Raw genomic sequence first — 14,753 nt, forward strand, 5'->3', positions numbered from 1 at the left:
TGCAGATATGAATTATGAATATAAAGGCCATGTGCAATTTATTGCTTTTTTCAAACCATTCTCGCACACGCGGATGCAATGTTTAACATTATCGTGGTAATGTGGTTAGTGTGGGTTGTCACGTGTAGTTAGAGTAATGTTATGAGGATGATATAATAGTTGTGATGCAGATAAAAAATAGAAAAGAAAATACAAAAAATTTTTTTCAAATCTCCTATATTTTGAAAATTATTAAAAATTCCCTTTCAAGTAACATTATTGCGTCACTTTTCGTCATGACAGCCACAATACTCTATACTAATTTCTACGGTATACGTCTTAAAATTTATGTTAATTAGTTAAATATATAACTATAGGTGTTCATGTTTAGGAGATCATTCTTATTTCTTCAAGATTCCATTGGTTCTTTCTACCAAAAAAAGAAGAGATTCGATTTAGTATGTCTGGCCAAAGTTTTACTTTTTTCACTTCCCAAGGGAGGAGAAAAACAGCAGCCACTTATTAATTGCATACACTTGCCTAATAGAGATAAGCTAAGAGAGCGGGACGTTGTTCTTTTTATCTTCCCATACTTCCATGGAAAGACCTAGAAGACCGTTGCATTCAAGGTGGTCCAAAGTTTAAATTTTTTTTAAATTAAAATTGGTCTCCACCTGATTGGGTGCAATTGCCGTGTGTAAAACTTTAACCACCTGTCACGCAATTTTCGGCAAGAAGCTGTTTCGAACTTTCTTTCTGATAAAACTTACGTCATTTGATGGGAAAGGGAAATGCGTTGCATTTAAATGACAAATTACCCGCAGCCATTCCAGCCTGGGGAACCCTTCTCGCTCCATATGTACGAACGTTCGCGGAAAGCAATGTGGCTGAGTAGAATGTCTCGTGACTAGTATGAATGTTATATCATAAGTCTGGCACTTTGCGTCGCTCGTAAAAATGCCTGCAAAAATAGCTAATACTATGAATCGCTAATATACCATCATTTTTAATCAGGTACGAGCACCCTTCAACTCATTCCTTGCCTTAATTAGTGTTTCAAAAGAGCTTATTCATGCCTCTTGAGTTGAGGAGGGTTATCCTAATGCAAGGCACCATCAGTACAATTAAAACACTATGTTGTGAACATTTTTTCGATATAGCTGGCGTTAAATCAATATCTTTATGATTATACGCATTGTTTCTGCCATTATTATATAAATGAATTATGAAAATACTCCCTGAGAGTGTGTTTCATTAATAATTTATTCGTCTTTCATCAACGGGCCTTCAATCTAGCTCACGCCATAGACCCATTAATTAAGACAAAGTGATTAAAAATTAGATAACGTGATTTTTCGGGATAAATATTTTTTGGCTCGACAGAATTTTTTTTAAACTTGCTCAATTAAATATAAAATGGCGGTAACTGAACTTAGTTTTCGAGTAAAATACATGAATAGGTAAAGTGTCGGCCAAACTGCGTCGCCATTATTCCCATAACAACTTCATATTTATGGAAATTGTTAAAATTTTGGTTAATATATCTGGTTCCTTTAGCAAGAAAACTCCTACCAAAATTTTAGATTTAAATCAAGAGTTTTCAATGTTCTTAAAATTGCAGGGAACCACTTTAATTGAAATGATTTTTTAGTCCTATGTATGTAGGATCATTCACATTCTTCTTTTAAGGTTGTGTGAAGTGCAATGAACATATATTTCGATTTACTAGGGACTGGAGTGGATTTGGGGTTTATTTCGTAATAACCATTTTATTTTCAAGATCAACACTCACCTTGTTGACAAGTACTCATTAAAATATGCGTGAAAATCCGTATCCATGATCAGCATGCATAGAATGTTGGAGAAGAGTGACTTAATAGTAAAAGAGCAAGGGCAAACCCCTGTGGATCGAGCTCCAATTTAGTTTCCCAGTCTGGGCTTTTAAAAAAGTATCACATGCACACATTTGCATGTATTTGGAAAGATATAACCATATAAAGCTTTCAAAACTTTACTAACAATGCGGAGTATAGAAATTGGTATATAATTTTCACAATTTCTGTCTATCTTCAGACTTTTATAGAGCGCTTTTCATTAAGCGGCCAAAATGGTCAGACCGGTCGTATTTTGAATTGAAATGAGTATTTCGTTAAAATTTAAAATTTAGCGGTGAAACTGCATTTTCCCAGCTAATCAGATGTAAATAACGTTAAATCTGAATGCAAATTTTTTAAAACCCTCCAAAATACCAAAAATAACGCAGTCTGGCCGTTTTTACCGTATAAAGGAAAGGGCCCTTAGATAAGAATAATAGACTTAATCATTGCATGCCTCTCATAAGTTAATGACGGAGCAATAAATTCCGCAGATTGTATGAAATATTGGACGGGTTTTTATCAAAACCAGTAGATTTGTTTACCTTTAGGTTCATGATCAATAATGCTGGGATAACATTATGAGTGTGAATAAGATTGAAATATAATAATGTGGGCCTAGAGTTAGGTTGCTATATATTCGTGGTGTACAGCGTGTATAAGAAAGCCACCATGCACCCTTGAATATCTCATTTGTGATAAAAGTCAATTTTGCTTTATTGTGCACGTGTTTAGCAGAGATTTGTATTTATTCCTGAGAATTCGTAATAAAATCTAATGCATGGATTTCTTTATAAACCGCAGGTTACGCAGTTTCTGCATGTCTTTCTGGAGTTTGATGAGTAGGCATTTTTAATGTATATGCAGTGGGCGTGGATAGCTTTGCTGAAAATATACGCTTGATACGTTTTACTTTATGCTCACCACGGGCCTCGGATAACTATAGTACTAGTTATACGCGTAGGCGGATACCATGCAGCGTGACTTATAGCGAGATCCATCACTTTTTAAAGGCGTTTATAGGTTCCCTATCCAACGATTTGATAAACTTGAATAAGAGTCGGTATTAAATTATTTACCAACCAAATTCACACCCAACCCAAACTTTTGTCATTTATATATATACATATCTTGTGAGTTGGAGATTGGATATATTGATCTGAACTTGCGTATTTCATGCATGATAGTAATGCCTCCCATAGAATTCTCATGGTATTTAAGTTTAATATTAGATATAATTCGTTTTGTGGACCAAAGATGGCAGAGAGGGCCAACAATGATGGGACGTCTCGAAAAATTGCGAGAAATTGAGATGAGATTGTATGTGTCGAACGAAAAGTTGGAAACGTTTTGTGAATCAGGTTCGTATTCAATTAAATGAAAATATGCGAGACCAAGGGCTACTCCTGCAAAGGAAAATGGAAAGAAAGCAGAAGGAAAACCAGTGGACCGTATATAATGTTCGGTTTTCAATGCTTTGCGGCGGCAAAAATAAGCATATATTCCATGTAGCTATATTTCAAAACGAAACTATATCATTACTTAATTGCTCTAGTTTTACTGCCTGACCGGCAGGACGATATAGCCGCAATTCTAAACTTATCGGTGTGCTCCATGAATTTGATACTTCAAACTGGCATTATTTTTCTTGACAAGACCATGCAATAATAAAATGAATTGTTAAATTTTGTCCCGACGACTAACATGTACTTTAATAGCATGGAAGAATATCGATACAAAGTTTTTTCGATGATTAACTGCATGAATTCCGTTTTATTTATACCATTATATCAGGTTATAAGCATGATGACTGATGTGAAATATTATTTTCGTGGGAAGAAACTCCCAAGAAACAATTTTGTGAATTAAAACTGTATATATACGTGTCGATCATTCGCGTGCATGTCACCATTTTCCGCAAAAAAAAACTGCATGTAGCTAAGAAACACTATCATAAAAACAAAAAGGAACAATTTGAATCTTACCTTCGTGTCTGTCCTCGTTTTAAAGCCGTGCCTGGTAGTATCTTATCGTTGTGTGAAACGAAAACCCAATTTGCGTTCCATTAATGGCGCTGGCTTCGGACGGCGTATTTTTCTTCTTCGTAAAATCCGTTTGAAACCGTCCCCGCCTTCAAAACCACTGACCAAGAGTAGAAAAGCAAGCAAGAAGAACTTCAGAATCGTTTTCATTGCGTGATTTTGTCGATAATGAGTTATTAGAATGTCTTCCACTCTTCCACTGAAATGCTCTACAAACGTTTTAACGAGAGAGCCTCTTATATATCGGGATCTTGGTCATTTCGCGTGCAAGTGACGTCGCCATACCCACGCATTGGCCCCGTTGCCCCCCTTAGTCACCATGCCAGTTATACTATTAGGTTAGGTTTTACTATTAAATCGTTTTAAATAACTCCGGAAATTCAATGCTAATTAATAGTCTTGTATACCAATTTGGCAACGTGCAGGAGCATAATATTTCCTATTGGTTTGTGATTTCAGTTATAAATTATTCTAAAATTAACGAGCATACACCAATTACAATAAAAACCGCAAAAAAACGGAAATACATGTGTTTTTAAAAATAGTCTTAATAGATAATACAAGCCCTGTTTACACTACACTCGATTTATTGGCACAGTATACGGCTAAAATTGGTACCAGTATACACAATCGTATTGGTGTTCAGCCTACCAAAACAAAAGCCGAGCGCAGATAAAACGGGCACGGGCACCCATTTTAGCCGTGCCGTGGCATTAAATCGAGTGTATAGTATAAACGGGGCTATAGTCTGTCTTCGGACGATTATATATTTTTTATTTATAAAGCTTATTCTCTCTCATACACCAACAAAGTATATACCATACAAAACGAACCATCATTGGCTTTGCCATAAGATTAAATGTAAATTGTAAATAAATATATCTTAAATTTTCAATTTGTTAAAGTGTCTATTGGCTGCGTTGTCGGGATGAGAACCAAGTGACCAAGTTGGCAAAGTGAAGGGTTGGTAAAAAACATGATCTCAAGTGGTGCACCACAGCCTGGGCAACCAATCAGTCTGTTGAAATGACCAGTGTTTGTCAACTATAGCCATGCATATCTGTATCAGTGATGCGAAGCTCAGATAGGCTTTGATCTTTTGGCCGGAATCATATAGAATTTTTCAAGGAACATTTTGGATGAGAGTATGGAAGAGAAACACAGTCAGGCTAATTGCATGACACATTATAATTAACTGTTTGTTTCAATTTTAATTTATTCCAGTGAATTAATGAACTACACAAATTCTAGTCCATATATCCATATATTCATGCATTTAGAACCCTATGGCAAACCAATATTGTGTTGGATATTGAGTCAGTTTGTCATCATTCTTAGTTATGCATCCTGAACAAAAAAAACTTATAAGATTAGCATTGAATAGGACGAGGATTATATAACGTCGTGCATGGTCTGTTGAAACAACCACAAATACAGAATTAATATATTAACGAGACTTATAGTTCCATCGGAAGGACATATCTTAAATTCTGTTCTAGTCAATAGCCTTTCGTGCAGTCGTGCATGCACCATGGTGCACCACCCCTGTTTTCAGTCTCTCAGTCTAAAACAGTTCGTTGTGAGCACCGCTAAGACCTCACTAGTGTACCATTGTTTTACAATAATTTTAGTTGGATTCGAGTTGCAATAATTTTAGTTGGATTCGAGTTCCTATATGGGAGTTATCATCCGAGAGATACGTTTTGGTGCTAGGGCTACTAGTGTGTTGAAGACTTATCTCTTATTATGGTGTTCTAGGCGAATGGTGTGCCATATATGTTCTTGGCTTCGTAATTTGGCAGCACTTGAATTCTGCCTGAAGGTAAATTTTCGGTGAATTTCACTGAGTATAATCTCATATTCTCGGAATTTTAAAATACTTGCTGTCTGATAAATTTGATTGATAAAATTGCATGGAACATATACAACTGAACTTTCTTTTGCAATCTCCTATATTTTGCGGAACTGAATATATATCGCACGGATAGGTCGATTGAATTGGGTCCTTATCCAAACTTATCAATCTTCAGTTTTTACAATAGGTATTAACCTTTTTGCACAAGACTTCGACCATTTACAGCCTCATGTCGTTTTTATCTCACTTGACCCTGTCATGCATGATTGCATGCACGCCGTATCTAATTCGTCAAGGGCAAAGGAATTTCAAAAATTAATCATACCTTTGGTATCTCCATTAAATTGTATTTATACTATATCATATATAACGAACGGAATGGAAAAACACGGATGTACATGTTTGTGTACATGTTTGATTTTCAATTTATTTTAAATATCAGGTTTAATAAAAATAGCACCTAGACTGAAAGTTTTATTCCCCGCACTGACATATGTATATACTCGCGGTTATAGTTTTAAGGCAGTTTTCTACAAAGCAGAATTTTTCGATCGAAGGTAAAATTTTCTCCTAATTCGCTTATAGCAGGTTTTCTCAACCTAGTTGTCACAATTGAAAAGAAAATTAAGCGAAAAATTTTGTTCGATCGAAAATCTAAGCGAGGAGAGGGGTGTCGTGAACTAGCACACCTCTGCACATCAACAGTCAACACAAAAAAAAACGCTGGAAAAAAGTTGGTAGAGCTTACGTAAACTACTTGTTTTTGTAAAGTAGCTCGTTACGCTCTTTAGTGGTTTTTTGGGCCGATGGATGGGCCCAAAACTCCTATATAACTTTTAACATGGTCCTCATTGGGAGAGGGTTGTAGAATAAAGATGCGTGCGAAATTTGTGCGTACCGTTCTAAAAAGCTCTCTCGTCAATTCCTATTTGCGTGGTATCTGGTCTTTGATTTTATCCAAAAATCCCCATGGCATTGCATGAGACCGCTAAGAGGATATTAAAAACCCTGTCTATAGGTATAAAAAACAAGTAGGTAGCTATACATACTTTACCACTCCTTCACAAACACATGCAGGGTAAAGCAATCGGAAAAGTATAATTTAAGCAGTATAGCTATCTAGCCGTTTTCTTCGCGAATAATAATATTCAACTATACTCACACTCACACTCATTGGTATATTCAAATTATATAAGTATTCTAAGTATATGGCATATTCAAATTATATTATTACTGATCAATGAGAAAGTTTTTCAGTTCTTAATCATTGGAAACATTCAACAGTAAAACAGTGCATGCATGATAATCAAGCTTTTATTATTTATGGAAACGCTATATGAGAAGATTATTAAGAAGATCGCCCACTAAATTAGTTTTGAGTGATAAATAGAATAAATCGAATTTTTTTGTCACTGATCAATGAGATTATTGCATGGCATATTCCTCTTTTAATTAAGTTTGTGGTAAAACACTAAAAACCGCTTAATTATCTTAGTGGAAATACATGCATGCAGTCTTGTAGGAGAAAGTTGAGATCTCCCACTCAATGAGTTTGAATGTAAGGGAACTTTCAGAATGCAGGACTGGCGTAGAGCTTGATACTGCATGATGCAGGTAAACCAACTGATGCATATAGGTTAATTCTGTGGTAATTTACTAAATAAAATCATCTGAGATGCGCCTCTGTATATGATTCATTTCGATTTTAACATTTTAGTAAATCACATGCATGACCAAAATTATAGGTTTTACGTGGAAAATTATAAAACTTCATGACATCAAACAACTCTCGTTCTACCTCAGACTTACAGTTCATTCAAGTCAGTTATATGAACTAAAAAAACTCCATGCATGCAAGCTTACCCAAGTGAGAGGCTTAATTGCTTATACAAGAGACCTATATAGCTTTTAGTTAATGCGACTTAAGGACAGGGGGAGCCGAGGAGGTATAATTATAAATAAACGGGGTGTATAATCCAGGTATTTAAATTTATTTGTTAGGCTAAATCAATCTTTCCAACGGGATCATCGTATATCATATGGCATTCTGGCTTGTTATTAAACACCAGAAACCAAAACTATTTCATCTTACTTGAACATTTACGCAAGCAATTTGGAAGCCTTCCGTTGTACTCAGGTGCTTACCGGCAAAAAAATCATTGCCCGGTATTGCTCAGTGACACGCTAATTGAACGGACGTACGCGATATTCGTTTAACAATCGGGAACCGGAAAATATTGCGAGGTTTCAGTAACCACAGGCACAGATATTATCAGCCAACTAAATTGTTTTGCAGGGGAACGCACGATGATTGATTTGAAAAAGATTTAACCCAGATATACCACGTAATACCTCTTCATTAGAGAAAGATACGTCAAAGTATTAAAATCAACAACTACAACAAGCTATATTCTCATGGCGCTACAGGGCCAATAAAAACCACAAATCGGTAGCTAACAGCTATTTTATGACTGAGATTTTGAGGTTTGTAGAATAAGCAAAACGGCTTTTAGTCGGCAAGTGGCAAAAGAGCAATTCAATATCCATGCGCTTCACCAATTAACAAAATATTTTTATATTATTTATAAGATTTCGGCAGATACTTCTTTATACGCGCGCGGCAGTTCCGATCTGAACGGTATTGAGGATGCGACGTTACCGTCTTGAAGATCAACATGAAGATGCGCCAATGACGTAAACGGATGTCCATTGCAAAAAACTCGACACTGGTGACCAACTAAGCCGCAATTTAATATAACCTCGTGTCTATCGAGCCAAGTTAATAATAAAGGCGCAAAATTTGCTAAGTCTTATATATTGACAATGTTTAATTTAGAATTGTCCAAAAAAACTATGTAACTGAATAGGTCAATGTCGGGTAAAAGCTTGTCGGCTATTTGAGAGCGTTTTGAGTCAAAAAATTTCCTTGCGGCCACAACAGATATATAATGTCCCAATCTGATCTCACAATATATATTATAATTGTGTCATTATTATCCCAACGTCAAATTCGTCAATGCACCACTGACTATATATTCGAGTAGTGGCTAATTTAGTAAAAAGAGAGAAATCAATTGTACTTCGTAATATATTAAGCCATACCGGGTCAGTGCCCTTCTCCCGTGATGGATTATTTAAGCCTTTCTGAAAGGTACTCCCTTTAGTTTTGATGCCCGGCTTACGACATGTTAGAAATAAAGTAATTTATAAAGTACCCATCCCTTCTTTGTTGTTGAGGTGTCAATGAAATTCGGTGTATGCGGGGATATTCAGTGCTGCGGTTTTTCAAATTGCTGTGGTCTATTTCTAAAAAAGTGACTGGGTTTCATTACATAACTCTAAACGGAAACAATAATAGCACAGCGAAAACAACTTTAGTGTTTGCTGCGGCGGAAGTGGGATAACCATAGAACGGATATTGTATATAGCAGTTGAAGATACATTTGATACATTTTCTAGCATCAGCTAATTCGTGTACGAATGTTTGGTTTTCGCGGTCGGAAGCGTGGTTTGGTAACTGTATATTCAGTTTTGTTGTTTTCGACGGTTAAAGCTATTTTCATGCGCAGCCGATATCCAAACCGCAGCGGTAGTTCTTGCCAGGTGATTTGCATTCGCGCACGACTATTTCATATGACTGTCACTTTTGACTTTGGAGCTTTACATGTTAGGCCTAAACTCTAAAACTAAAGCTATATTAACCCAGAGAATTTATGAGAATATTTTCATGTTAAAATAGTACACTATATTTTGATACATTGAGGAATCAACATGCATTAAAGATGTTTTCTCAAATGTGAGAGCTAGGGCAACTATCTTTAATTCCAGTCCTCTACATTAACTAAGCATATTTTTAATTCTTCAAAGTAAAAGAAAGGGTTCTACAAGAGTTTCACCCTCTGAAATCCTTCCTTGTATTTCACCCTCTGTAATCCTTCCTTTTATAAAGTATAGCCTGATATTTATAGGCAAGCCCGAAAAACTGGTATAAATCAGATAATGTGAAAATATTCATCGGACAGACTAATCGAATCGATGTCTTTGCCCTGTTTATCCTCTCCCTTCAGGAAAATGATGTGGTTTTGCAAATTTGTATGGAATTAACTGTAATTTTAGCTGACTATCCTTTCTGTTTGTGGGCAATTGATCCTTCTCATGCATGGCACCTTGAAGAGTGATATAAAATTGAGCTGGGTGGGTGTGTGTGTTGACGAAAACATTTCCATGCATGCGTGATGCAACTATATTTAAAGGTCCTTGTCTGGCCAGGAAAAACACTGAATTTATACCTATAGGTGATGGTCGTAGTTGCTCAGTATCAAACGCTCTATAGCTACGTCTGTATCACGCAGGGTTTTGCCTAAAATGTTGGTTGCAATTGGTAGCCGCAGTAATGATGCCATATTATGCAAGGTAATTGATTAATTAATCAGTCTTTATATCAATACCAGTTAACATGTATTAAACAACAGTTATATATATTATACTAAATATATATTATACTAAAGAACGTTTAGGGACATAATGGAAATGAAGGTTAAATCTGTGGTAAATTTATTTCTACATAAATTTCAAAACTTTATCCGGCAATACTTTATCTAAGACTTTTATGAGCCGGCATGCAGAGCTTCAGAGATTATCTAGTCCTTTAGTATACATGTATGTATGTTGTATACCTTAATCAAAAGTGGGGTTTACGTTTGGCAGCAAAAAGACTTGATAAAGATATAGACTATAGTTCTTGCTTAGTAAAGTGCTATAGAAACTTTGCACAGATTCGCCTCAACATTTTTCGGACTTGCTTCACTGAAAAGACGTGACACTGACTTGGCAAAAACCTTATAAGAGAAGGATGACTAACCTTTACTGAATATTTCAGGCTTCTAGCTTTTAGCGTATGCCAGAAATTGAATAGTAATTAAATTGCCGAAAAGAACTATACCCAGCATGTGAACTATAACTTAATTCACTCTGATGTTAAAACTTCGGATTAGAGGACAAAAAGCTTGCATGGGTTCAGCGTTAACTACCTTGTTTACTGACTGAATAAGATAATATAATGGTAGCCAATATAATATATGGATAAGATATCAAATCATTGACTATATAGTGACGATTTCATTATACTATATATATGCATGCAGCAAAAAGTCAAGACTGAGTCAGACATGAATTGCATGACCTTTTTTAAAAATTCCAATATACTAAGAGTTTTTATAAAGTTCTTATACAACTACCTTTAATAAACTCCTCCCACAGTATTTCTGACCAAATCGAATGGAAACACCAAAAGTGTTTTTACCAAACTTACTATAGTGTTTGATCAACAGATCAAGTCCTATTCTCGAGTAAAATTTGTATTATCTTAACTTTGTGATGTATTTTGCGGGCTAAAATGATAAATCAGCCCGGTGATCTAAGCCAATCAGAAGAATGACTGAAGTGTTTGCCCATTGCATAATTTTTACACAAAAAACACATTTATGCCAAAGAACATAAACTCTATTGTTATATCAAACCTAAAATGGTTATCTTCATGTTACATTTCTGAATCCGGGATATAAACCTGATCATGCAAACATTACTCAGTTCAAAAGAGTATAAAAATTATAGGCATGAGCCAGGCTTTGGCTGTAGAAATTGCTTGTGATTGTTTCTTATTTTCACTATGAAATGGGTTTGAAATCAACTGCCGGGAAAGAGCTGATTGTTCCATGCATTAGCAGATATATTGCAGAACCGGCCATATTCTCATAATAAGGACACTGAAATCATTTAATTTTCACTAAATTCAAAAGGAGACCTCAAGACCACTGGGGATGTTGCAAATTTGAATGCCTTAGCACAAAGCAAACTAATTTTCCAACGGTGGGCCCATCTATAAATAGGATCATGGGATGACTGCTATGCAAATTGCAAAATGTTACAAAAAGTAGACTTTTCATATTGGAATCTGTCATAACCTATTGTAGTAAATTACTATTGCGACACAAATAATCCTCAATGAATAGAGCTGTCAGTTTTCAAATTTTCGTGGCACACCCTGTAGACTGATAATGGATAGCTATACAGAGTGTCTCCAAAACGGATCTTTCAAAATCTCCCGATTGCATGTGATGACTTGAATGCTTGTGATGATATAAGTGATCGAAAGGTATAGTCCGGCCCTCTTTGGCCAAGACACCCAGCTGTATGCAAATTGCGTGTCCAAAAAAGGCAACATTTTGGAATGAAATTAGTGTCCATAAGAACAAGATCTCTATTCTTCCTGATGCATCATCAGTCCAAGAGAGGGAAAAATGAAGGCAAACCAAAAGTATAGGTTTACCAGCAACAGTCTTTACAGCATTAATTTCAAATTCTGACATGCAGTCAAAATCAACACTAGCTATAAGCCCACGGCCCGGCACGGGTGCATAAAATTGAGAAACGATCATGCAGGACCTTTGTCACGCATTTGAATTTCAGCAAAAGGCTGATTTCGATGAGGTGCGTTTGGGCATGGTTTTGGGGGGCGAGGCATATTCATGTATGATAAGTTTATTTTCAAATCAATTGTCTTTACAGTCTGTTAACATGAATGTATGAATATGGGCCCCCAATTATCGATGCTGGCTACCCCACTTGTTGTTTGTATATAATTCATATCCAGAAAAAATGGATGTTTGGGTCGTTTATTATTCATCGATCGAATCATGCATGTTTATGGCACTAACTAAAGCCATAGTAAAATTGCAATCATTATGCGTTCAGGTTTACCAATGTGATTTAACAATTCCTAGCTAGGTAACATACATGATGCATGCATGTTTTGGGCAGTACAATTGACCATAACATTCGTATACATTTGAAATTGAATTTAGGCATTTTTTTATTATAGGAATAAGGCATTCTAGGTTATATAAAAGCTTTACGAAGGATAGCTAATTTTAAAAATAGAAATGTAAATTACAAAATATCCCTCATGGACTAAATTTCAGGTTAACAATATAAGAACGTTGACTTAATACATAAATACCAGATTTATATTACATTCAGATATACCCCAATATTCCAATTTATTTCCACTGAAGGTTTCTGCTTAAAACTATAGTTACCAATCGCCTGTAAACTATGAAAAACTATAGGCAATTGTCAGTATATTTCTGCCTTTAGCATCTTTAACTTAACCCTCAATTGTTCCTTTTCATAGTGGTTTGGTTTTGAAGTTATACAACTATGGTCTCTACATTCATTTTTCATGTATATGATCATATAAATTGTGTTCTTCAGATGACTGAAGCATGCATAAGTCAGTACAAAGAGAGAGAGTTGAACACAGCGAAGCGCTGGTTTATAATTCTTCTGACAAATCACGTTCGTTCATCCCATCGCCATTTATAACATAAAATATCAAAGCACAACAATGTTTCCATTATGGCCGAAAACTGTGGAACTGGGCGCATGTATTGTTGACTCAACTGTTATATATTTGCAGAAATACAAGTCAAGGTAGCCGTCCGTGCAAGTATTTTAGTCCGACAGTCGTGGTTAAGTTTAATCGAAAATATTAAGCGAAAACTATTCTCATAAAATGCACGCCTTTGGGCTTTGGCTGTGATTTTGTAAAGAGATATACAGCAGGTTATGTTAGTAAGGCCTTACCATGCAACGTCGAATGATTTTTTAATGTTTACAGAACCGTAAAAGTTTTTTTCTTTGCGGAGCGAGTGGATAAAAAATGTCTTTCTATCTCTCATTCTCGATGCATGATGATTTATTAAATATGTTCGCAATATATACTTCAATTATTATATTTACCGACGAAACTATATCTTTTTGAAGATCCTTGTTAGAGAGTTAACTATCATTTGAACTCTATACATGTAGGGCTCTAGCTTCAAAATATTCTATCAGAATATATACATTTAAAACATGAATAACAGGTAGCTGAGATTTACGATCACTAACCGTTATCGCCCCCTCCTTCAGCGAATCCGAAGTAATTCTTCTATGTGTTCGTAAACACTTATGCTTTTTCGTTTCATGAAATACAATTCTTCTTGGATCATCACCAACAAAACCAAAGGAATGCACAGAATTTTGTCATCAAAGATAATGCGTCCTCTGTTTCGAAAAGCTAAAGTAACGACTGCATGTCCACTGTTAAAACTTCAGGTGTATATATGTTTTGCCCTGTACAGATTGAAGATGTATTTACCTTTATTTTCAAGGGAATATTGACAAACTTTCGTAATCGCAAGGCCCACCGCTGAACTTGTTTAATATCCTAATGGAAGATGTTATAAATTACAGTGGTTCTCTTTTGGATAATTTACAGGTCAGAAAAATGAGAGACAGGGCATATTTTTATTCATATGATATAGGTGATTTTTTCCCACATATGAAAGGTAGAAACAAAATTGTGGTAGAACTTGTGTGGTAGAAATCATTAGATTTACACTCGTACTTTGTAAATTTTGTATATCGTGTTGTTAGGGCGTGGTCTGTCACAGTCCACAATGCCATGCAAGCCTAGGTTTTGTCATAACCTGTGGATATATTTAGATGACCTTGGAAAAATTTCGACTAAGTGAAGGTAATAATTATGTTGAAAGGAATGCTAGACAATTTTTCAGGCTCAATTATTCAGTATGATTAGTAGCCGCCAAATTTGGAGATTTTTGTCTCAGTATATTACCTGCAGACAGGATTAGCTTCTATCGAAGCCAAATATGTAGGAAAACAGACAATGATGAAAATATTCGCTCCATAACTAAATTAAGTAACATCAATATATATTACCTTATAAACACTATATCGTGCAAAATATGCATGGTACTGTGGTGTAAACTGGCAATGATTAGTGAATCAACTTTGCATCGTAATGATCGTATGTGGTATAATATACAATGCCTAAAATGGAAAAAAATGCCTCACGACGTTTCGACGTAAGGGCTAGAATCAACATTCCACTAGGCAGAATTTTTCGATTGAACGAAATTTTTTGCTTTGATTTTCTTT

At 35.5% G+C, this 14,753-nt stretch overlaps 1 long non-coding RNA gene across 1 annotated transcript; it reads right to left on the reverse strand.

The window, feature by feature from the left end:
* Window positions 1-246: 246 nt before the first annotated feature.
* On the reverse strand, window positions 247-13,870 carry LOC114521101. The gene is made up of 3 exons (XR_003686755.1): window positions 13,701-13,870; window positions 3,839-4,104; window positions 247-409 (listed from the first exon to the last, which is right to left on the reverse strand). It is a non-coding gene; the product is annotated as an uncharacterized LOC114521101 (long non-coding RNA).
* Window positions 13,871-14,753: the final 883 nt, after the last annotated feature.

The sequence above is a fragment of the Dendronephthya gigantea genome, unplaced genomic scaffold, assembly GCF_004324835.1.
Source record: "Dendronephthya gigantea isolate DGI-Jeju-01 unplaced genomic scaffold, DenGig_1.0 000019F, whole genome shotgun sequence".
Classification (NCBI taxonomy): Eukaryota; Metazoa; Cnidaria; class Anthozoa; order Malacalcyonacea; family Nephtheidae; genus Dendronephthya; species Dendronephthya gigantea.